At 48.9% G+C, this 25014-nt stretch overlaps 1 protein-coding gene across 1 annotated transcript in view; it reads left to right on the top strand.

The window, feature by feature from the left end:
• Nucleotides 1-25014, top strand: part of LOC144761176 (adenylate kinase isoenzyme 5-like) — a 235196-nt gene that overhangs the window by 101719 nt on the left and 108463 nt on the right. The gene's annotated exons all lie outside the window — the stretch shown is intronic.

Below are 25014 nucleotides of genomic sequence, written 5' to 3'. Positions count from 1 at the left end.
TGGTGGCCCCTATGCCCTGGGCACCTATAGTGCATTATACAGGGGCTGACAAGGAGTCCATTTCCAATTGTGGTATGTACCTAGGGTACATGGAATCCATTTTACAGAGAGAGCAGATGGCCTGGGGCCCTGATTAGCAGGGAACCAGGTCAACTAAGTCAAAAAACCAGCTAAACACAGGCAAAAAATCTGGGGTAACCATAGTCAGGTAGCCACCTTCCTACACATATGGACGGCCCTTATCCCCTCATCCGATCGCTGCCACCGCGAGGACCGCTGGCCCATAGCGCGAATATCTCCAAAAGTTGGTAATAGGAGATAGCGATGTTAGCGACTGTTTCCAGTCGCTAACATCTTGGCACGCCCACTTTGCATGTCATTAGCGATATATATCGCTGATATGCAAAGTGGGGCCCAAGATGCTCGCTATCTCCTACTAGCTGTCGCTAACTGGTGTTAGGGACAGCTTGGTAATAGGGTGCGTGGTTTAATGTGAGATGGAGCTCTAGCATGAGCTGAGCCTGTCTGCAGCTGTCGGGAACAACTCCCTAAGCTTAGGGAGTTGTTCCCGACAGCTGCAGACAGGCTCAGCTCATGCTAGAGCTCCATCTCACATTAAACCACGCACTCTGCCTCCAGGATTGATGAGGCCTTCCATAGGAGTGGCTCACAGGTTTACATGTGTCCAGATATAGGTTTAGATATAGGTATACTATATCTAAGCAAGGGGTGCTTACACCACCTTACCCCAGCTGAGTGATCAGCCAGTTGTGTCAATTTAAGAACCATCCAGGGGTGGCAAAAGATATGCTGCAGCCCCTGGTAGGCCTTGGTGGCCCCTATGCCCTGGGCACCTATAGTGCATTATACAGGGGCTGACAAGGAGTCCATTTCCAATTGTGGTATGTACCTAGGGTACATGGAATCCATTTTACAGAGAGAGCAGATGGCCTGGGGCCCTGATTAGCAGGGAACCAGGTCAACTAAGTCAAAAAACCAGCTAAACACAGGCAAAAAATCTGGGGTAACCATAGTCAGGTAGCCACCTTCCTACACATATGGACGGCCCTTATCCCCTCATCCGATCGCTGCCACCGCGAGGACCGCTGGCCCATAGCGCGAATATCTCCAAAAGTTGGTAATAGGAGATAGCGATGTTAGCGACTGTTTCCAGTCGCTAACATCTTGGCACGCCCACTTTGCATGTCATTAGCGATATATATCGCTGATATGCAAAGTGGGGCCCAAGATGCTCGCTATCTCCTACTAGCTGTCGCTAACTGGTGTTAGGGACAGCTTGGTAATAGGGAGATCATTTTATCGCCGCTTTAGTGGGAAAAAGTCCCGCTAAGGCGGCGATAATGGCCCTGTCTTTGGGCAGCCGCGTAGCTAGGAGGGTGCGAGGGGGGGGCGGCCACTGGGAGCGTGAGGTTGGCCACTGGGAGCGTGAGGTTGGCCACTGGGAGTGTGGGGCCGGCCACTGGGAGCGTGAGGCCAGCCACTGGGCGCGTGAGGCCGGCCACTGGGCGCGTGAGGCCGGCCACTGGGAGCGTAAGGTGAGGCCGGCCACTGGGAGCGTGAAGCCGGCCACTGAGAGTGTGAGACCGGCCACTGGGAGTGTGAGGCCGGCCACTGGGAGCATGAGGCCGGCCACTGGGAGCGTGAGGCCGGCCACTGGGAGCGTGAGGCCAGCCACTGGGCGCGTGAGGCCGGCCACTGGGCGCGTGAGGCCGGCCACTGGGAGCGTAAGGTGAGGCCGGCCACTGGGAGCGTGAAGCCGGCCACTGAGAGTGTGAGACCGGCCACTGGGAGTGTGAGGCCGGCCACTGGGAGCATGAGGCCGGCCACTGGGAGCGTGAGGCCGGCCACTGGGAGCGTGAGGCCGGCCACTGGGAGCGTGCAGCCGGCGGGTTGTAAATGTGACACTTGGAAATGTGAGAACATAAAAATGAAGAGTTAACTTAATCATTACGTTAACTCTTCATTTTAACTTTCTCCCATTTAGAAACATTCAGAAACATCATTTTGTTCTCATTTTCCAATATGGAGTTGAGAAGGATGTTGAGTGCTTCAGTCCGTCACCCCTGTGCCCGGCCCCCCCTCCCCCTTACCTGGGGTGGCGCGGTGAGCAAAAGAGCGATGGATTGAACCCAGATCTCTTGGCTGGGGGTGAATGTTTGATTTATTCAGCATCCGTCCATCGTTTGTTTGCGCCCCCCCCCCCTCCCCCGTCATACCTCTGAGAGGGGCCCCGCTCATTATCAGGCCCTTCTACCTGCAGCCTGGTAATAATGTCAATTAGCCACTGTATTTCCATAAAGTTCAAAGGAAAAAGCATCACATGTTCCTGGCAGCGCTCATTGGAGAATGACCTCGCGGCTGCGGCTCCTCTGGAGCTGCTGCTCTCACCTCATCCTCAAAGAATCACGAAAAGAGCCTCGACCGCTGAGGTCAGCGACAGCCCTTCTTGTGGTCGAGCTGCAGTGGAGACTGGACGAGCAGGGACGCTGGGATTGATCCCGGATTTCAAATTGTGTGATCCTGGGCAAATATTTTGGGGCAGATTTATGTTAACTGGCGCATCCCCAGGGATGCGCCAGTTAACATGCGCCGCTGCTCCGCCACCCATGGTGCGCCGCATTTATGATGCGGCGCACCATGGGGCAAGGCAGTGAGGATGCGTGACGCATCTCTCGGCGCACGGGCGGCGCATTGCAGGAGTCATGTCGCAAGTGCGATATGACTCCTGCAATGCACAGGAGCCACCTGTTCAATGCATGCTGCGTCACCCTTACGCCTGCTTCAAGCAGGCGTAAGGAATTGACGTAGAAAGTGGCTGAGTGAAATCTCATAGATTTCACTCAGCCACTTTTAGGAGGCGTTCCTGCGCAGGAACGCCCCCCCTGCGCAGGAACGCCCCTCCTGCACAGGAACGCCTCCTTATGGCGCAGGGGTTTCCAACGTGACGCATCTCCTAGATGCGTCACGTTGTAAATAGGGCGCATTGTTTGCGCCGCTGTTGCGTCACATTACGTGACACAATTGCGGCGCAACGAGGCGCAAGAGCCTCATAAATCTGCCCCATAATTTCTCCGAGCCTCCTTTTCGTTCATTATAACAATTGCGAACACCTGGGAATGTGTCTCATCAGATGTGCTCTGCACAAAAACCCTCATGCGTTTGATTTAATAACCCACTAGCTGCCCGTCCCGACGTTGTCCGGGTATAAAAAAGACGCTGAAGGGCACGCACACCTCACGACGTGCACGAACGTTAATCTCATCACAGTGAGATTAGCGTTTGTGCACGTCGTGAGGTGTGCGTGCCCTTCAGCGTTGTTGTGTGTGGACGTGTGCATTCTGAGACGCCGGCTGCATTGTAAGGTGGGGGGGTAGCGTTCGGTAAGGTTTGCCGTCCTTCGGGTAAATCTTTTTTATACCCGGACAACGTTCTCTGAACGCACACGCCCACCCACACGCCCACCCTCGCAGAACGCACACACCCACCTCAGAGATGGCGCTACTTACAAGGGACTACTTTGTCAAACAAAATACTTTGCCCTTCTAAAGTATATGTTTTGCTGGTATATAGCCTATGTCCATCTGCTTACCCTGACATTTCCAATGCTGTATTGGGTGTTTTGATTGGGGCTGTGGTTCCTGAGATTACCCGCCTCAAAGGTTTGGGTTCTCTCTCTTTATTATATTAGTATGGATATAGTTGATGAGAATCAGTCCAGGTATACGTCACACATGAACATTGACTTGCCAAATAGGTCACTGATCGCCTCGTCATCAGGGCGGGGCAGGAATGTTTCTCAGTGCATCTTAAAATACTCTCTCTTTTAACAAATACTTTCAAATATTATGATGTCTAAGGTGGAAAGCTTCTATGTATTGAAGACAGACCCTTTCTGATGTTTGACGACCCTCATCGTATTCCAACATTATATCTGTTGCATGATTCACATGGCAACCTCGTGCCCAGCTCCTAGAGCCAGGCCCCCCTTGGATGGGCTCTGCTCTCCCTTTAAATTTGCTTCCTCGCTGTCAGGATTTCCTTAGTCAGAGTCCAGAAAAGGAAACCTCGACCTCAACGCAAGGGTTGCATCTCCTCAGGGTGGAAGAAAAGACATCGGATGACCATCCTGATGTGCAACCAGTGTTTGAGGGTTATACAGAACTCAGCAGGAAATCAAACATGGCGGAGCAGAACGGACGCAGCCACTACTGGTCAGCAGTCTAGTGTCTGCTCTGCGCGTGAGCATCAAAGCAAACAAGGTGCGCGTTCGTAATTCGAACTGCGCACTTCAACTGTGTTCCGGCGGACAAGCACGTTCAGCTTTGAGCTCCGTGCCGGAATAGAAAACCAAAGTTCGAGAATCTTGTCACAGACCTTCAGAGGAAGTCCACAGTGTTTTCCGAAGCAACCAAGTATCGCATGCGCAACGAGGGATGCCTTTTCAGCTGACTTGAGGAGAAGCAGTATCCAGTCAGGCTTGTTCGTTATTTTTTCCTTTAAAGTGAAATTATTCTAGAAAACTTTAGTTAAAAAACATTTTTTCCTGGAACTAGCATTTCAAAGACAACGTAAACCAGAACATTCAGAATTTGACATTCGCTGCAGTTTGAGTTTTTATTCTAAATTGTCAGTCAAGAAAGCCGCAGAAGCGCAGTTGAACTTATGAGCCCCTTCACGCTACAATCAGGTAATGAGTGGTAGCAATGTTCAGGAGAGTGTAGGAGTTGAGCGTAATATTCTAGGTGGGTGTAATTTCATGTAAATCTGTTTTCTCCTTTCAGCATTGAAGTAGCCAGAGGGATTAAAACAGCCATTATAATACAAGAGAGAAGCAAAGACCTAAAACACTAGGGGTAATTGTGGTTTTCCATAGATAATGTTTATAGTCTAAAGAGTATTCAGGAAAGTGTGTTCTATAAAATATTGTTTCCCTTCAGGTATAGTCAAGAAGACGCCCCGACCCACGACAGAAGAATTGTCGTCCAATTCCATTGAGGTCGTCTCTCTTTTTGTCTCTCCACTTCCCCTTTCCCCCCCGTTTCGAGCATTACCTGGAATTATAAATATTCGGGTGGTGTCTGAGGCGGAGGGGCGTTGGGTACATCGTCGGCTCCTGTGGATGTTCCAGGCACCCTGACAGATTGAAGTGCCACGTATATCCACCCGAGTCGAGATGGCAGAGGGGTTAGATTTAAAGGCCCTAGCAGGAATACTAGAGGGCTTACAGAGTCAGTTATCTCGGTCAGCTGAGGAGAACAGAAGCCTTAGAGAGGAAGTTAAAAGATCCCAACAAGAAACTCATCATATTAAAGTAAAAATGGATGAACTCCTGGCCGGTACTACTCCATTGCCGGGGTTGGATCCTAGTCGTAGAACGTCCGCAGAGGCAGCTACGCAGGTGATACATTCGGTGGCCCCAATTGTTCCATTGGCTAATCCTGAAAGGTTCACAGGGGACCCCCACAAGGCCCAGATATTTCTGACCCAGTGCTCCTTACATTTCTTATGTAGGTCTGTGGTCTTTAAAGAAGATCAGACCAAGGTAGCGTTCATGCTGTCTTACCTGAGCGGTGACGCAGCCGCATGGTCAATGCCACTAGTATCTCGAAACGACCCGGCCTTGTACGATTTCCAACTATTTAAGAAGGAGTTCTTGCGAATTTTTGACCGAAGGACGGCTAATCAAGCAACTGATAACGAGTTACTAGACCTCAAGCAAGGGAGCCGTGATCTGGTTGCTTATATTGCGCAATTTAACAAACTGATTGTGGAAACCGACTGGCCAGAGGCAAAACGGTCTGCTATCTTTTATCGAGGTCTAAAGGATGAGTTGAAGGATGCCCTAGCGCAGATACCAAAACGACCCCAGGAAATCTCCGAGCTAATCGACTTGGTTCTTCAAATTGAACATCGATTGTCTGAAAGACGTTCTGAAAAGAAAAAAGATTTCCGACCTTTTGTTCCCAGGTTAGACCGCATCAAATCCGAAAGTGTTAAGCCGGATCAAACCACAGGAGAAGAACCTATGCAGATTGGTTCCATCAGAGGCCCTCTTACCAAAGAGGAAAAAGAGAAGAGGAGGTCTCAGAATTTGTGCATGTATTGCGGAGGTTCAGGGCACTTTGTGAAAGAGTGTCCAAAAAGATCCAAAAGCAGTGTGGGGTTAAAAGACAGGTCCCACCAGTGAATGGGGTTGCCCTGGTGGGAGGTACTGAGGAACTTACGCGAGAGCCTCAGCAATTAGTCAACACCCTACAATCAGCCGCACCGCATCTAACAGTTTCATGTACCATACGATTTGGAGCTCGAGGAAATCAGGGAGCATCGGTCATGATAGATTCGGGCGCCACCGGAAATTTTTGTGACATAAAGTACGCACAAGAAATTGGTATAAAGGCCGTGAGGAAGAAACAGTGCGAGGCGGTCAAAGCGGTGGATGGTACTAACCTCACCTCTGGTCCAATAACTGAAGAAACAGAGACGCTTGAATTGATTGGGTTACAGGGCCATCGTGAGTACATACGATTTAACCTTATTGACGCTCCACAGTTTCAATTAATCCTGGGCCTTCCGTGGTTGTCCGAACACAATCCGACCATTGATTGGGAAAGAAGAACAGTTACCATGGATTCGGAATACTGTCAGAAATATTGTCTCCAGGCAACAAGTAAACAACCAGAGGGGTCACCAGCTAAGGAACTCGCCCAAATCACGAACAACATTTGTGTATTGGAAACTCGAGAAATTCCAAAAGAATATGACGATTTAGCCAGCGTGTTTGACAAGAAAAATGCCGAGAGACTTCCTGAGCATCGTGAATACGACTGTAAAATCGAGTTAGAGCCCGGAGCTAAACTTCCATGTAGTCGCATATACGCCTTAACGGAGTCAGAGAATGTCCATCTAAAGGAGTATTTGGATGAATATCTGAAGAATGGGTTCATCAGGCCTTCCCAATCCCCGGTGTCATCGCCTCTGTTTTTTCGATCAAAAAAGGATGGCACCTTGCGTACCTGCATAGACTACAGAGCCTTGAATCAAGTGACCGTAAAGAACAGATATCCTTTGCCCCTTATATCACAGCTTCTAGATCAGGTCAAAGGAGCTAGGATTTATACTAAGCTCGACTTAAGAGGGGCATACCATTTGGTGAGGGTTGCCGAAGGCGACGAATGGAAAACTGCCTTCAGAACCAAATATGGCCTGTACGAATATCAAGTGATGCCATATGGTCTATGCAATGCACCAGCAGCGTTTCAACATCTAGTCAACGATGTGCTTAGCGAATTCCTTGATCGTGTTGCCGTTGTCTACATAGATGACATCCTAATCTTTTCCAACTGCATGGAAGATCATGTGAAACATGTCAGAGCCATTTTGAAAAAACTTTTGGACAATAACTTGTTCGTCAAACTAGAAAAGTGTGTGTTCCATTCGGATCAGGTGGAATTTTTAGGATTTGTGTTATCCCCAGAAGGAGTCGCTATGGATCCTACCAAAGTGCAAGCCATTCAGGATTGGCCGTCACCACGAAATGTAAAGGGAATACAAAGCTTCCTCGGGTTTGCCAATTTCTACCGGAGGTTCATACCAAATTTCTCCACCTTGGCCTCTCCTATCACTCAGTTGTTAAGGAAGGGCAAAAGATTTGAATGGTCACCAGAGGCAGAAGAGGCATTCCAGTGTTTAAAGAAAACTTTTGTGACGGCCCCTATTTTGGTGCACCCAGATCCAGAACAGGCTTTCTATGTCGAAACCGACGCTTCCGATTTCGCTACAGGAGGAATTTTATCACAGAGAAGCAAACTGACAGGGCAACTTCATCCAGTGGCATATCGATCCCGGAAATTGTCAGAATGCGAAATTAATTATTCCATAGCTGACAAAGAACTACTGGCTGTAAAAGAAGCGTTCCAGGATTGGAGACACTATTTGTTGGGAGCCAGGCATTGTGTGACCGTCTATACAGATCATCGTAACTTACAGTTTTTAAAGTCAGCAAAGACACTTACTCCCAGACAGTTAAGATGGTCATTATACTTCTCGGAATTTGACTTTGTCATCACATACAAACCAGGAGTGAAAAATGGGAAAGCAGACGCCTTGTCTCGAATTGGGTCTACAGATACAGTGAAAGAGACTACAGCGGAACCCATAATTCCGCAAAATAAAATTATTGGAGCCATTCATTCTAGTGAATTCACCACCGAAATTTTGAAAACTCAGTCTGACGATCAGCTAAGTAAGTGGGCAAGAGAAGATGACAGAAGAAAACTAGTGGATGGTCTTCCATACCATGATGGGAAGTTGTACCTTCCAACCGAAGAAATGCAAGAGAAAGCTATGAAGAACTGTCACGACGATCGTCTGGCGGGTCATAAAGGACCCACGAAAACTTTGGATTTGGTCAAGAGATACTTTTGGTGGCCAAAAATGTCGGCTCAGGTGAGACAGTATGTAAGAACATGTGAGTTATGCATAAAAGGGAAACCCAATCGGCAAGCCCCACAAGGGTTGTTGCAACCTTTGCCTAATGCACCCTACCCCTGGCATACCGTCTCATTAGATCTGATTGTAGATCTCCCTAACAGTCAGGGTCACACCGCTATATTAGTGTTGGTAGATTCCTTTTCCAAAATGAGTCACTTTGTTCCGCTAAAAGCTGTGCCCACTGCTTCTCAGCTGGTTCAAGTGTTTAATCAACATGTGGTCCGAGCTCATGGGATCCCGCAAATAGTTATCTCTGATAGGGGAACACAATTTGTATCAAAATTTTGGAAAAAATTCATGCAAAATTTGGGAATTGACTCTCGCTATTCTACCAGTTACCACCCAGAAACCGATGGTCAGACAGAGAGAGTCAATCAAGAACTGGAACAATATCTGAGGCTCTACTTGATGGAACAGGAGGGTAATTGGTCAGATCTGTTGTGGACTGCAGAGTTTGCTTACAACAATGCAGTGCACAGTTCCACAGGTTACACTCCTTTTTTCTTAAACTCAGGGAAACATCCTAGTTTAGTGTTAGGATCAAAAGATGATTCAGTCCCTGCCATTTCCAATCTAATGCATGATTTAAAAAACACTTACAGGAAGGCTCTAGAGAATCTGTCGAAAGCTAAGGCATCCTACAAAAATCAAGCTGATAAAAAGAGAAGAGAGGGAACCAAATTTGAAGTGGGAAATCAAGTGTGGCTTTCCACTAAGCATTTGAAATTGAAGGGGAACAGGAAATTCCAACCCAGATTTATTGGTCCTTTTAAAGTTCAAAAAATCATAAACCCAGTAGCGGTCAAGTTGCAGCTCCCTAGTTCACTAAAAATTCATTCCACCTTTCATGTATCGCTGCTCAAGAAAAATCCACCCAATGTTAGACTTAAGAAAAAACCACTAGCCATTACTATGGAGTCAGAGGAAGAGTTCGAAGTAAGTAGGATCTTAGATTCTAAAATCTCTAGAAATCAGCTACATTATTTAGTTGACTGGAAGGGTTATGGGCCTGAAGAAAGATCATGGGAGCCCTCTTCCAATGTGCACGCACCCAGATTGATAAAGCAATTCCATTTGGCAAATCCTACTAAACCCACATTGGGAGGGTCCCCTTTGGAGGGAGGTACTGTCAGGATTTCCTTAGTCAGAGTCCAGAAAAGGAAACCTCGACCTCAACGCAAGGGTTGCATCTCCTCAGGGTGGAAGAAAAGACATCGGATGACCATCCTGATGTGCAACCAGTGTTTGAGGGTTATACAGAACTCAGCAGGAAATCAAACATGGCGGAGCAGAACGGACGCAGCCACTACTGGTCAGCAGTCTAGTGTCTGCTCTGCGCGTGAGCATCAAAGCAAACAAGGTGCGCGTTCGTAATTCGAACTGCGCACTTCAACTGTGTTCCGGCGGACAAGCACGTTCAGCTTTGAGCTCCGTGCCGGAATAGAAAACCAAAGTTCGAGAATCTTGTCACAGACCTTCAGAGGAAGTCCACAGTGTTTTCCGAAGCAACCAAGTATCGCATGCGCAACGAGGGATGCCTTTTCAGCTGACTTGAGGAGAAGCAGTATCCAGTCAGGCTTGTTCGTTATTTTTTCCTTTAAAGTGAAATTATTCTAGAAACTTTAGTTAAAAAACATTTTTTCCTGGAACTAGCATTTCAAAGACAACGTAAACCAGAACATTCAGAATTTGACATTCGCTGCAGTTTGAGTTTTTATTCTAAATTGTCAGTCAAGAAAGCCGCAGAAGCGCAGTTGAACTTATGAGCCCCTTCACGCTACAATCAGGTAATGAGTGGTAGCAATGTTCAGGAGAGTGTAGGAGTTGAGCGTAATATTCTAGGTGGGTGTAATTTCATGTAAATCTGTTTTCTCCTTTCAGCATTGAAGTAGCCAGAGGGATTAAAACAGCCATTATAATACAAGAGAGAAGCAAAGACCTAAAACACTAGGGGTAATTGTGGTTTTCCATAGATAATGTTTATAGTCTAAAGAGTATTCAGGAAAGTGTGTTCTATAAAATATTGTTTCCCTTCAGGTATAGTCAAGAAGACGCCCCGACCCACGACAGAAGAATTGTCGTCCAATTCCATTGAGATCGTCTCTCTTTTTGTCTCTCCACTTCCCCTTTCCCCCCCGTTTCGAGCATTACCTGGAATTATAAATATTCGGGTGGTGTCTGAGGCGGAGGGGCGTTGGGTACATCGTCGGCTCCTGTGGATGTTCCAGGCACCCTGACACTCGCCCACCTTATGTCACAGTATAAGGAAATAGTACAACATGTTTCGGTCTTCGAGCCCCATCGGCGGTTGACTTCCTCAGATTAAGTTCACGGTAAATTTCCTTACATATGGCTTGTCTGTTGCCGTTCCCTTATATGCAGCCCCGGACACGTCAATACAGATGTGATTTTGATTGTAAATCCCTTCAGACGGCGGTGGCATAGCCAATGCTCCTGGCCCCTAATGGAAGCACAATCAATTTCCCCTTTACTGGGTCAGAATTAAAAGTCCTCGATCGTCAGTAGTGATAGCCGGGCTGAACTCTTACACAGTGCAGCCGAGGGCATGTCCTCCACTGCCCTATCGGATTACAGCCCACAATGTTTAGAGTTCCCTGACTGCCCGGCGGAGTCTCTATCGCTTTAAACAATTGCATCTGCTTTCACAAACCATCCAGACCTCTCCGCTCTTCGGACTCCAACTTGAACAAATCCCATACACACGAAAAACCAGATCTGGCAGTCAGACACCCTACATCACTCCTTAAGCATGGAACGACCAAACCTACACATAAGAGCCCCACCAAGCATGGAACGACCGACCCTACACATAAGAGCCTCCACCAAGCATGGAACGACCGACCCTACACATAAGAGCCTCCACCAAGCAAGGAACAACCGACCCTACAGATAAGAGCCCCACCAAGCATAGAACAACCAACCTTACACATAAGAGCCTCCACCAACCATGGAATGACCGACCCTACACATAAGAGCCTACACCAAGCAAGGACAGAGAGAGAGAGTCAGTCAGAGAGAGAGAGAGTCAATCAGTCAGAGAGAGTCAGTCAGTCATTCGGTCAGAGAGAGAGAGTCAGTCAGTCAGTCAGTCAGAGAGAGAGAGTCAGTCAGTCAGAGAGAGAGAGTCAGTCAGTCAGTCAATCAGTCAGAGAGAGAGATAGTTAGTTAGTTAGAGAGCGTCAGTCAGTCAGTCAGAGAGAGGCAGTCAGTCAGAGAGAGAGTCAGTCAGTCAGAGAGAGTCAGTCAGTTAGAGAGAGTCAGTCAGAGAGAGAGTAAGTCAGTCAGAGAGAGAGTCAGTCAGTCAGTCAGAGAGAGTCAGTCAGTCAGTCAGTCAGAGAGAGAGTCAGTCAGTCAGTCAGAGAGAGAGTCAGTCAGTCGGAGAGAGAGTCAGTCAGTCAGAGAGAGAGTCAGTCAGTCAGAGAGAGAGAGAGTCAATCAGTCAGAGAGAGTCAGTCAGTCATTCGGTCAGAGAGAGAGAGTCAGTCAGTCAGTCAGAGAGAGAGAGTCAGTCAGTCAGAGAGAGAGAGTCAGTCAGTCAGTCAATCAGTCAGGGAGAGAGATAGTTAGTCAGTTAGAGAGCGTCAGTCAGTCAGTCAGAGAGAGGCAGTCAGTCAGAGAGAGAGTCAGTCAGTCAGAGAGAGTCAGTCAGTTAGAGAGAGTCAGTCAGAGAGAGAGTAAGTCAGTCAGAGAGAGAGTCAGTCAGTCAGTCAGAGAGAGTCAGTCAGTCAGTCAGTCAGAGAGAGAGTCAGTCAGTCAGTCAGAGAGAGAGTCAGTCAGTCGGAGAGAGAGTCAGTCAGTCAGAGAGAGAGTCAGTCAGTCAGAGAGAGAGAGAGTCAGTCAGTCTGTCAGAGAAAGAGAGTCAGTCAGAGAGAGAGTTAATTAGTCAGTCAGAGAGAGAGCCAGTCAGTCAGAGAGAGTCAGTCAGTCAGAGAGAGAGAGTCAGTCAGTCTGTCAGAGAGAGAGAGTCAGTCAGTCAGAGAGAGAGAGACAGTCAGTTACAGAGCGTCAGTCAGAGAGAGTCAGTCAGTCAATCGGAGAGAGTCAGTCAGTCAGAGAGAGAGTCAGTCAGTCAGAGAGAGTCAGTCAGTCATTCGGTCAGAGAGAGAGAGTCAGTCAGTCAGTCAGTCAGAGAGAGAGAGTCAGTCAGTCAGAGAGAGTTAGTCAGTCAGTAAGAGAAAGTCAGTCAGAGATAGAGAGTCAGTCAGTCAGAGAGAGTCAGTCAGAGATAGAGAGTCAGTCAGTCAGAGAGAGTCAGTCAGAGATAGAGAGTCAGTCAGTCAGAGAGAGTCAGTCAGTCAGTCGGTCAGAGAGAGAGAGTCAGTTAGTCAGTCAATCAGTCAGAGAGAGAGAGTCAGTCAGTTAGAGAGTGTCAGTCAGTCAGTCAGAGAGAGAGAGTCAGTAAGTCAGAGAGAGTCAGTCAGTTAGAGAGAGTCAGTTAGAGAGAGTCAGTCAGAGAGAGAGTAAGCTAGTCAGAGAGAGAGTCAGACAGAGAGAGTCAGTCAGTCAGTCAGAGAGAGTCAGTCAGTCAGAGAGAGAGAGAGTCAGTCAGTCAGTCAGAGAGAGAGTTAGTCAGTTAGTCAGAGAGAGTCAGTCAGTCAGAGAGAGTCAGTCAGTCACAGAGAGAGACTCAGTCAATTCAATTCAATTCAAAAATACTTTATTCAGTAGTTCATTTGTTAGGAACACCATAAAAGTTCATAAAATACGATTTAGAAAGTTAATCATATAATAAAATCACAGTTTTAAAATGATAAAAACAGTTTAAAAAAGAATTAATTTAAGAAAAACATCTCAGTTAGGAAACAACAAGATATGGCGTCTAATATATCATACATCCGAGGACCTAAAGATTTGTACACCCTCTTTTTCTTGCTCCTGGACAGGAAAATTCAAAGGTTGCGACGATGTTGGATACAAAATTTAAGAAAACGTACAATCGCTTTGGCATATTTTTCATTTTCTAAGTATTGAAGTGCCAAGAATGCAGGACGGCATTGGCGTAACCCCCAGAATTTTAAGATGGGGAGTATCCAGCGACTACGAGGTTCTACAAAGAATTTACAGAATAAAATAGTGTGTATTGTTGATTGTGTAGATACCAAATCACACGGACAGCATGCCCGTGTTGACACCCAATCATTTTGGATTGGAAAAGAAACTAGCAAATGAAACATATCAAACCTTAAACGAGTTAGCAGCATTTTTTCAAATTGGGTTAAATTAAAAGACAAATAAGGTTCCGATGCAAAGACAGTCTGCACTACTATAGCTTGTTGTACAGATTGTTTGTGAATCTCTGTTACTAAGCGTAGCTGTCTCAAATGTGCAAGACATTCCTTTTTTAGATCCGTCTTAGAAATTTCATTTATCCTGGACGGGTAGTCAAAGTATTTTTTGTAGCCCAAGTCCTCTAATGTTGCTTTGACAAAGGCTAACCATTTGATTTTTTTACATTGGTCTAGGCTCAAAATGTCTTCAATGATGGATCTCGTTAGGTGGCATTGATCTGTGACCCATATTCTACGCCACAACATTACTGGCTGTAGTTTTATAATGTCTGTTATGTAGTCTAGTCCCAATTCTGTGTGACATGCGTATGTGGAGCTGCTCTTTGGGACCGCAAGTAAGTATCTTAAGAAGGAGTTCTCAATCTTTTGTATAGCATCCACATTTACAAAGCCCCATATTCCCGCCCCGTATATTGCCGTAGATATGCATTTTGCGTTATATATCATGGAGTAAGTTTTCTTCGCGTTTAATTTCAGATTCAAAGTGGCCATAAACGCACAGTATCTGTCTAATGCACATTGGAGCTCGTTTGGGGTTCTTGCTAAAATAACGGCATCATCGGCATATAGCAATGCGGGTATCTGACGACGAGCTATTGTAGGTAAATCTTTACTGCCATGAAGCATAACTGCCTCCAGTCCATTAGTATAGACAGTGAATAACAAGCATTTACAATGCAATGGTCTCGGCATCATTAAAGGTAGAGCTATTGGCATTGCTCATGACATTTCTTTTTTATCTTTAAATCATAAATAAATGGCCTTGTCATTTACATTGTCTATACACACCACTCTGCACTCAACAGCACACACCGCTCTGCACCTGCACTCACTGCTCTGCACACTCACTCTGCATTCTGCACTCACACTCTGCACTCACTACTCTGCACTCACTACTCTGCACTCACAACTCACTACTCTGCACTCTATACTCTGCACTCAATACTCTGCACTCAATACTCTACACACTCAATACTCTACACACTCAATACTCTACACACTCAATACTCTACACACTCAATACTCTACACACTCAATACTCTGCACTCAATATTCTGCACTCACTACTCTGCACTTACTACTCTGCACTCACTACTCTGCACTCACTACTCACTACTCTGCACTCTATACTCTGCACTCAATACTCTGCACTCAATACTCTGCACTCAATACTCTACACACTCAATACTCTACACACTCAATACTCTACACACTCAATACTCTACACACTCAATACTCTACACACTCAATACTCTGCACTCAATACTCTGCACTCACTACTCTGCACTTACTACTCTGCACTCACTACTCTGCACTCACTACTCTGCACTCACTACTCTGCACTCACTACTCAGCACTCACTACTCTGCACTCACTACTCTGCACTCTGCTCTCAATACTCTGCACTCACAACTCTGCACTCACAACTCTGCACTCTGCACTCACTACTCTGCACTCACTACTCTGCACTCACTACTCTGCACTCTGCACTCACTACTCTGCACTCACTACTCTGCACTCTGCACTCACTACTCTGCACTCACCACTCTGCACTCTGCACTCACTACTCTGCACTCTGCACTCACTGCTCTGCACTCACCACTCTGCACTCACCACTCTGCACTCACTACTCTGCACTCACTACTCTGCACTCACTACTCTGCACTCACAACTCTGCACTCACCACTCTGCACTCACCACTCTGCACTCACCACTCTGCACTCACTACTCTGCACTCACTACTCTCCACTCACCACTCTGCACTCACCACTCTGCACTCATTACTCTGAACTCACCACTCTGCACTCACCACTCACTACTCTGCACTCACCACTCTGCACTCACCACTCTGCACTCACCACTCTGCACTCACCACTCTGCACTCACCACTCTGCACTCACAACTCTGCACTCACCACTCACTACTCTGCACTCACCACTCTGCACTCACCACTCTGCACTCACCACTCTGCACTCACCACTCTGCACTCACAACTCTGCACTCACAACTCGGCACTCTGCACTCACTACTCTGCACTCACTACTCTGCACTCACTGCTCTGCACTCACTACACTGCACTCTGCACTCACTACTCTGCACTCTGCACTCACCACTCTGCACTCACCACTCTGCACTCACCACTCTGCACTCACCACTCTGCACTCACTACTCTGCACTCTGCACTCACTACTCTGCACTCACTACTCTGCACTCACTACTCTGCACTCACCACTCTGCACTCACCACTCTGCACTCACCACTCTGCACTCACCACTCTGCACTCACCACTCACTACTCTGCACTCACTACTCTGCACTCACTACTCTGCACTCACAACTCTGCACTCTGCACTCACTACTCTGCACTCACTACTCTGCACTCACTACTCTGCACTCTGCACTCACTACTCTGCACTCACTACTCTGCACTCTGCACTCACTACTCTGCACTCTGCACTCACTGCTCTGCACTCTGCACTCACTGCTCTGCACTCACCACTCACCACTCTGCACTCACCACTCTGCACTCACTACTCTGCACTCACTACTCTGCACTCACTACTCTGCACTCACCACTCCTCACCACTCTGCACTCACCACTCTGCACTCACTACTCTGCACTCACTACTCTGCACTCACCACTCTGCACTCACCACTCACCACTCTGCACTCACCACTCACTACTCTGCACTCACCACTCTGCACTCACCCCTCTGCACTCACCACTCTGCACTCACCACTCTGCACTCACCACTCTGCACTCACTACTCTGCACTCACTACTCTGCACTCACTACTCTGCACTCACTACTCTGCACTTACTACTCTGCACTCACTGCTCTGCACTCACTACTCTGCACTCACTACTCTGCACTCACTACTCTGCACTCACTACTCTGCACTCACTACTCTGCACTCTGCACTTACTACTCTGCACTCTGCACTCACTACTCTGCACTCACTACTTTGCACTCTGCACTCACTGCTCTGCACTCTGCACTCACTGCTCTGCACTCACCACTCACCACTCTGCACTCACCACTCTGCACTCACTACTCTGCACTCACTACTCTGCACTCACTACTCTGCACTACTCTGCACTCACCACTCTGCACTCACCACTCTGCACTCACCACTCTGCACTCACCACTCTGCACTCACCATTCTGCACTCACTACTCTGCACTCACTACTCTGCACTCACCACTCTGCACTCACCACTCTGCACTCACCACTCTGCACTCACCACTCACCACTCTGCACTCACCACTCTGCACTCACCACTCTGCACTCACCACTCTGCACTCACCACTCTGCACTCACTACTCTGCACTCACTACTCTGCACTCACTACTCTGCACTCACTACTCTGCACTCAAACTCTGCACTCACTGCTCTGCACTCTGCACTCACTACTCTGCACTCTGCACTCTGCACTCACTACTCTGCACTCTGCACTCACTACTCTGCACTCACTGCTCTGCACTCACTGCTCTGCACTCTGCACTCACTACTCTGCACTCTGCACTCTGCACTCACTACTCTGCACTCTGCACTCACTACTCTGCACTCACTACTCTGCACTCACTACTCTGCACTCACTACTCTGCACCCACTACTCACTACTCTGCACTCACTACTCTGCACTCACCACTCTGCACTCACCACTCTGCACTCACTACTCTGCACTCACCACTCTGCACTCACCACTCTGCACTCACCACTCTGCACTCACTACTCTGCACTCACAACTCTGCACTCACAACTCGGCACTCTGCACTCACTACTCTGCACTCACTACTCTGCACTCACTACTCTGCACTCACTACTCTGCACTCACTACTCTGCACTCTGCACTCACTACTTGTAGGAAGGTAGATCCCTGACTATGGTTGCCCCCAACTTTTTGCCTGGTGTTTTGCTGGTTTTCTGACTTAGTTGACCTGGGGCCCTGCTATTCAGGACCCCAGGCCTACTGCTCTCTCTGTAAAATGGATTCCATTTACCTTAGGTACATATCTAATTGGATACTGAGTCACCTTATCAGTCCCTGTACAGTGTACCTTAGGTACCCAGGGCATAGGTGTACCCAGGGCCTACCAGGGGCTGCAGCATGTATTATGCCACCCCTGGCTGGCCATCCAAATCTGACACAACTGGCTGCACGACAGCTGGGGCAAGGTGGTGTAATCACCCTTTGCTTTAGATATAGTATACCTATATCTAACCCTAAAATGGGCACACAGATCTCCTATCAGTCACTCCTATGGCAGGCCTTGACAATCCTGAAGGCAGAGTGCTTGGAATCGTGTGAGATGGTGCTCTGGCATGAGCTGAGCCTGTCTGCGGCTTTCGGGATCTATCCCTTAGCCGTTTCCCTGATAACGCATACCATATACTCTTAAGTGCATTATAATCCTCGCGGTTATATGCCAACTCTGGTATCGCTTTATCAAAACATGTCGAGTAAGGTGTCATACGAATTGGAATACTAACCCCTCGCCAATTCTGGCGACGGGGTTAGCATTCCACCCTTCTAGAGGGACACGACATGTATGTAACCTGTAACCCCGGTTAAAGTCAGACATAGCCTTAGCTCCACAAAATGGATGCTGCCACCAAGACACAAGTCTGCCCTCCTGCTGCTGGGAGTCCTCCCAGCGCAGGAGGCAAGGACAAAGGGTTTCCTGTCAGGGGCGGTGCTAGCACCGTCCCAGACAGGATTTTGTGTATCCTAGGTAGGCAGGGCTTTAGAGGAAGGTGACTGCAAGTGGCACCCCGGTGCTCACTATGCATAGGCCGGCTTGAACCAGTTCCAGGGGCACTCCAGCCCCTGCTCTGGGGAAAAGCCCGCCAAAGGAGAGGGGTGTAACCACCCCCCTCCTGGTCCCACCCATAGGGCAGGACTTAGTCGCGTGCCAGCCCCCTTTTGCAGGATAAAGGTAGGAACTGGCCCCCTTCCAAATCAGATCATCTTTGAATCCTGAAACTACTTTCTTCAAGAAGGAACTCAAGACTCTTCTCAAGATTTCTCCCTTGTGACTAAGGAGTAGTCACCCTGCAGCAGCAGGCACCAACCAAGCATCGCGGTTTGTTGCCAGTCTCTCCTCCGGATCAAGACTGCCCAGCACGACGAGAACCAGCTTCCCTGGCACCTCTGACCTCAACCTACATCATCAGCCCAGCTGTGATCCGTGGGTGCGACGAGACCTCGAGGGACCGGCCATCTTCAGAACTGCACGACGCTTGTCCAGCACGACCACCGAGTGACCCTCGACTGAGTGCTTTGGGGTAAGAGAAGCCCCGACCCTGAGCAGCTCCAGCACCGAAGTTCAGCCCCCCTGCATCCACGAGATCTGCGTGGGGCCCTTCTGCTCTTTGCTGCCCACCGCGTTGTCCAGGTCGCTTGCCCGTTGGCTAGTGGCCCTTTCACGACACTCCACGACGACAACTACTGCTGGTCTGGTTGCTCCAGACTAGCCCTTGCTCCCCTCCAACAGAGGAGCACCCTGGACCCTCCTGGTCCACTCAAGACGCCATTTTAGGTCCACCGCGTGGGCCTTGCATTTGCCAAGACTTGTTGCCCAATCCTGGGTCCAGCGACGTCAGCAGCAGATACCTTCGTGGGACAGCTCGCACCTCCATCCTGGTCACCGACAACGCCTCCTGGTCCGAGAGAATGCAGAGCCCAGCAGCGCCCACTCACCTGGCTGAGGTGACTTCGCCCGGTGCCACTCTGGTGCACACCTAAATCACTGGCTAGTGATTCAGAACTTGGTCCCCTCTGCTTTCAGGTTTCTTCTTCCTCGATCCAGGCTTGGATCCAACGAACTTTCCTTCACTGGTCGCCTGCCAGCAACTCTTTCTTCAGGCTCCTGGTTCTTCAACGAGGGTTTCCGACGTAATTTCAACCCTATGCAGCCGCAGCCCCTGGGCTAGGTAAACCAAGTACTCCGGTGCTTCAGCATAGTCCAACACCCTAAGTGTTCCGATCCACTCCCGTTTTCGACCCACCTAGTCGGGTTCGCCCGAGAGCAGTAACTTTGTGACTACTAGCCTCCATAGACTTTTTCCCGCCTTACGCGTGAGAGTTCCCACTCTGCACACGACGTCCACAGGCCTCCTGCAACTAATCCAAGTGTTTAGCATTGTAGGACTAGCGTTTCTAAAGTCTATGAGAATAGTTACTTACCTGCTAGTAGTTCGCATTCCACTTTTGTAATATATGGTTTTTCGTGCCCCTAGGGCATTTGTGTAAATTGTGCGACTTAAAGTATTTTCGTAAGAGTTTTGTTATGTGCTTAGCTCCCTGACTCATAAAGAGTTCAGGGTAGTCTCGTTATAAATAAATATCTGTTTATTTTCATAACAACTTGTGTGGTGTCCTTTCACTTGGTGTTCAAGGGGTAATGTGATGGTAAAACAGCTGGCTTAACACGCCCTCTAGAGTCTTAGCCTTAGACTGCTCGTATCCATGCTACTAGGATAGCTGGTCTATAAGGTTGACTTACAACCAATCATCAATAAGGGTTGTTTGGACTGATACAAAGTGCTCACTAGAATAGTGAACATTATATATCATGCCAACTTCTCACACTACTGTGCACTCACTCCTCTGCACTCTGCACTCACTACTCTGCACTCACTACTCTGCACTCACTACTCTGCACTCTGCACTCACTACTCTGCACTCACTACTCTGCACTCACTACTCTGCACTCACCACTCTGCACTCACCACTCTGCACTCACCACTCTGCACTCACTACTCTGCACTCACCACTCTGCACTCACCACTCTGCACTCACTACTCTGCACTCACAACTCTACACTCACAACTCGGCACTCTGCACTCACTACTCTGCACTCACTACTCTGCACTCACTGCTCTGCACTCTGCACTCACTACTCTGCACTCTGCACTCACTACTCTGCACTCACTACTCTGCACTCACTACTCTGCACTCACTACTCTGCACTCACTACTCTGCACTCACTACTCTGCACTCTCTACTCTGCACTCACTACTCTGCACTCATTACTCTGCACTCACCACTCTGCACTCACCACTCTGCACTCACCACTCTGCACTCACTACTCTGCACTCACCACTTTGCACTCACCACTCTGCACTCACCACTCTGCACTCACCACTCTGCACTCACTACTCTGCACTCACAACTCGGCACTCTGCACTCACTACTTTGCACTCACTACTCTGCACTCACTACTCTGCACTCACTACTCTGCACTCTGCACTCACTACTTGTAGGAAGGTAGATCCCTGACTATGGTTGCCCCCAACTTTTTGCCTGGTGTTTTGCTGGTTTTCTGACTTAGTTGACCTGGGGCCCTGCTATTCAGGACCCCAGGCCTACTGCTCTCTCTGTAAAATGGATTCCATTTACCTTAGGTACATATCTAATTGGATACTGAGTCACCTTATCAGTCCCTGTACAGTGTACCTTAGGTACCCAGGGCATAGGTGTACCCAGGGCCTACCAGGGGCTGCAGCATGTATTATGCCACCCCTGGCTGGCCATCCAAATCTGACACAACTGGCTGCACGACAGCTGGGGCAAGGTGGTGTAATCACCCTTTGCTTTAGATATAGTATACCTATATCTAACCCTAAAATGGGCACACAGATCTCCTATCAGTCACTCCTATGGCAGGCCTTGACAATCCTGAAGGCAGAGTGCTTGGAATCGTGTGAGATGGTGCTCTGGCATGAGCTGAGCCTGTCTGCGGCTTTCGGGATCTATCCCTTAGCCGTTTCCCTGATAACGCATACCATATACTCTTAAGTGCATTATAATCCTCGCGGTTATATGCCAACTCTGGTATCGCTTTATCAAAACATGTCGAGTAAGGTGTCATACGAATTGGAATACTAACCCCTCGCCAATTCTGGCGACGGGGTTAGCATTCCACCCTTCTAGAGGGACACGACATGTATGTAACCTGTAACCCCGGTTAAAGTCAGACATAGCCTTAGCTCCACAAAATGGATGCTGCCACCAAGACACAAGTCTGCCCTCCTGCTGCTGGGAGTCCTCCCAGCGCAGGAGGCAAGGACAAAGGGTTTCCTGTCAGGGGCGGTGCTAGCACCGTCCCAGACAGGATTTTGTGTATCCTAGGTAGGCAGGGCTTTAGAGGAAGGTGACTGCAAGTGGCACCCCGGTGCTCACTATGCATAGGCCGGCTTGAACCAGTTCCAGGGGCACTCCAGCCCCTGCTCTGGGGAAAAGCCCGCCAAAGGAGAGGGGTGTAACCACCCCCCTCCTGGTCCCACCCATAGGGCAGGACTTAGTCGCGTGCCAGCCCCCTTTTGCAGGATAAAGGTAGGAACTGGCCCCCTTCCAAATCAGATCATCTTTGAATCCTGAAACTACTTTCTTCAAGAAGGAACTCAAGACTCTTCTCAAGATTTCTCCCTTGTGACTAAGGAGTAGTCACCCTGCAGCAGCAGGCACCAACCAAGCATCGCGGTTTGTTGCCAGTCTCTCCTCCGGATCAAGACTGCCCAGCACGACGAGAACCAGCTTCCCTGGCACCTCTGACCTCAACCTACATCATCAGCCCAGCTGTGATCCGTGGGTGCGACGAGACCTCGAGGGACCGGCCATCTTCAGAACTGCACGACGCTTGTCCAGCACGACCACCGAGTGACCCTCGACTGAGTGCTTTGGGGTAAGAGAAGCCCCGACCCTGAGCAGCTCCAGCACCGAAGTTCAGCCCCCCTGCATCCACGAGATCTGCGTGGGGCCCTTCTGCTCTTTGCTGCCCACCGCGTTGTCCAGGTCGCTTGCCCGTTGGCTAGTGGCCCTTTCACGACACTCCACGACGACAACTACTGCTGGTCTGGTTGCTCCAGACTAGCCCTTGCTCCCCTCCAACAGAGGAGCACCCTGGACCCTCCTGGTCCACTCAAGACGCCATTTTAGGTCCACCGCGTGGGCCTTGCATTTGCCAAGACTTGTTGCCCAATCCTGGGTCCAGCGACGTCAGCAGCAGATACCTTCGTGGGACAGCTCGCACCTCCATCCTGGTCACCGACAACGCCTCCTGGTCCGAGAGAATGCAGAGCCCAGCAGCGCCCACTCACCTGGCTGAGGTGACTTCGCCCGGTGCCACTCTGGTGCACACCTAAATCACTGGCTAGTGATTCAGAACTTGGTCCCCTCTGCTTTCAGGTTTCTTCTTCCTCGATCCAGGCTTGGATCCAACGAACTTTCCTTCACTGGTCGCCTGCCAGCAACTCTTTCTTCAGGCTCCTGGTTCTTCAACGAGGGTTTCCGACGTAATTTCAACCCTATGCAGCCGCAGCCCCTGGGCTAGGTAAACCAAGTACTCCGGTGCTTCAGCATAGTCCAACACCCTAAGTGTTCCGATCCACTCCCGTTTTCGACCCACCTAGTCGGGTTCGCCCGAGAGCAGTAACTTTGTGACTACTAGCCTCCATAGACTTTTTCCCGCCTTACGCGTGAGAGTTCCCACTCTGCACACGACGTCCACAGGCCTCCTGCAACTAATCCAAGTGTTTAGCATTGTAGGACTAGCGTTTCTAAAGTCTATGAGAATAGTTACTTACCTGCTAGTAGTTCGCATTCCACTTTTGTAATATATGGTTTTTCGTGCCCCTAGGGCATTTGTGTAAATTGTGCGACTTAAAGTATTTTCGTAAGAGTTTTGTTATGTGCTTAGCTCCCTGACTCATAAAGAGTTCAGGGTAGTCTCGTTATAAATAAATATCTGTTTATTTTCATAACAACTTGTGTGGTGTCCTTTCACTTGGTGTTCAAGGGGTAATGTGATGGTAAAACAGCTGGCTTAACACGCCCTCTAGAGTCTTAGCCTTAGACTGCTCGTATCCATGCTACTAGGATAGCTGGTCTATAAGGTTGACTTACAACCAATCATCAATAAGGGTTGTTTGGACTGATACAAAGTGCTCACTAGAATAGTGAACATTATATATCATGCCAACTTCTCACACTACTGTGCACTCACTCCTCTGCACTCTGCACTCACTACTCTGCACTCACTACTCTGCACTCACTACTCTGCACTCTGCACTCACTACTCTGCACTCACTACTCTGCACTCACTACTCTGCACTCACCACTCTGCACTCACCACTCTGCACTCACCACTCTGCACTCACTACTCTGCACTCACCACTCTGCACTCACCACTCTGCACTCACTACTCTGCACTCACAACTCTACACTCACAACTCGGCACTCTGCACTCACTACTCTGCACTCACTACTCTGCACTCACTGCTCTGCACTCTGCACTCACTACTCTGCACTCTGCACTCACTACTCTGCACTCACTACTCTGCACTCACTACTCTGCACTCACTACTCTGCACTCACTACTCTGCACTCACTACTCTGCACTCTCTACTCTGCACTCACTACTCTGCACTCATTACTCTGCACTCACCACTCTGCACTCACCACTCTGCACTCACCACTCTGCACTCACTACTCTGCACTCACCACTTTGCACTCACCACTCTGCACTCACCACTCTGCACTCACCACTCTGCACTCACTACTCTGCACTCACAACTCGGCACTCTGCACTCACTACTTTGCACTCACTACTCTGCACTCACTACTCTGCACTCACTACTCTGCACTCTGCACTCACTACTTGTAGGAAGGTAGATCCCTGACTATGGTTGCCCCCAACTTTTTGCCTGGTGTTTTGCTGGTTTTCTGACTTAGTTGACCTGGGGCCCTGCTATTCAGGACCCCAGGCCTACTGCTCTCTCTGTAAAATGGATTCCATTTACCTTAGGTACATATCTAATTGGATACTGAGTCACCTTATCAGTCCCTGTACAGTGTACCTTAGGTACCCAGGGCATAGGTGTACCCAGGGCCTACCAGGGGCTGCAGCATGTATTATGCCACCCCTGGCTGGCCATCCAAATCTGACACAACTGGCTGCACGACAGCTGGGGCAAGGTGGTGTAATCACCCTTTGCTTTAGATATAGTATACCTATATCTAACCCTAAAATGGGCACACAGATCTCCTATCAGTCACTCCTATGGCAGGCCTTGACAATCCTGAAGGCAGAGTGCTTGGAATCGTGTGAGATGGTGCTCTGGCATGAGCTGAGCCTGTCTGCGGCTTTCGGGATCTATCCCTTAGCCGTTTCCCTGATAACGCATACCA

This window comes from Lissotriton helveticus, chromosome 5_2 (genome assembly GCF_964261635.1).
Source record: "Lissotriton helveticus chromosome 5_2, aLisHel1.1, whole genome shotgun sequence".
Taxonomy (NCBI): Eukaryota; Metazoa; Chordata; class Amphibia; order Caudata; family Salamandridae; genus Lissotriton; species Lissotriton helveticus.
The sequence above is the reverse complement of the archived record's forward strand: the minus strand, read 5'-3'. Positions and strand labels throughout refer to the sequence as shown.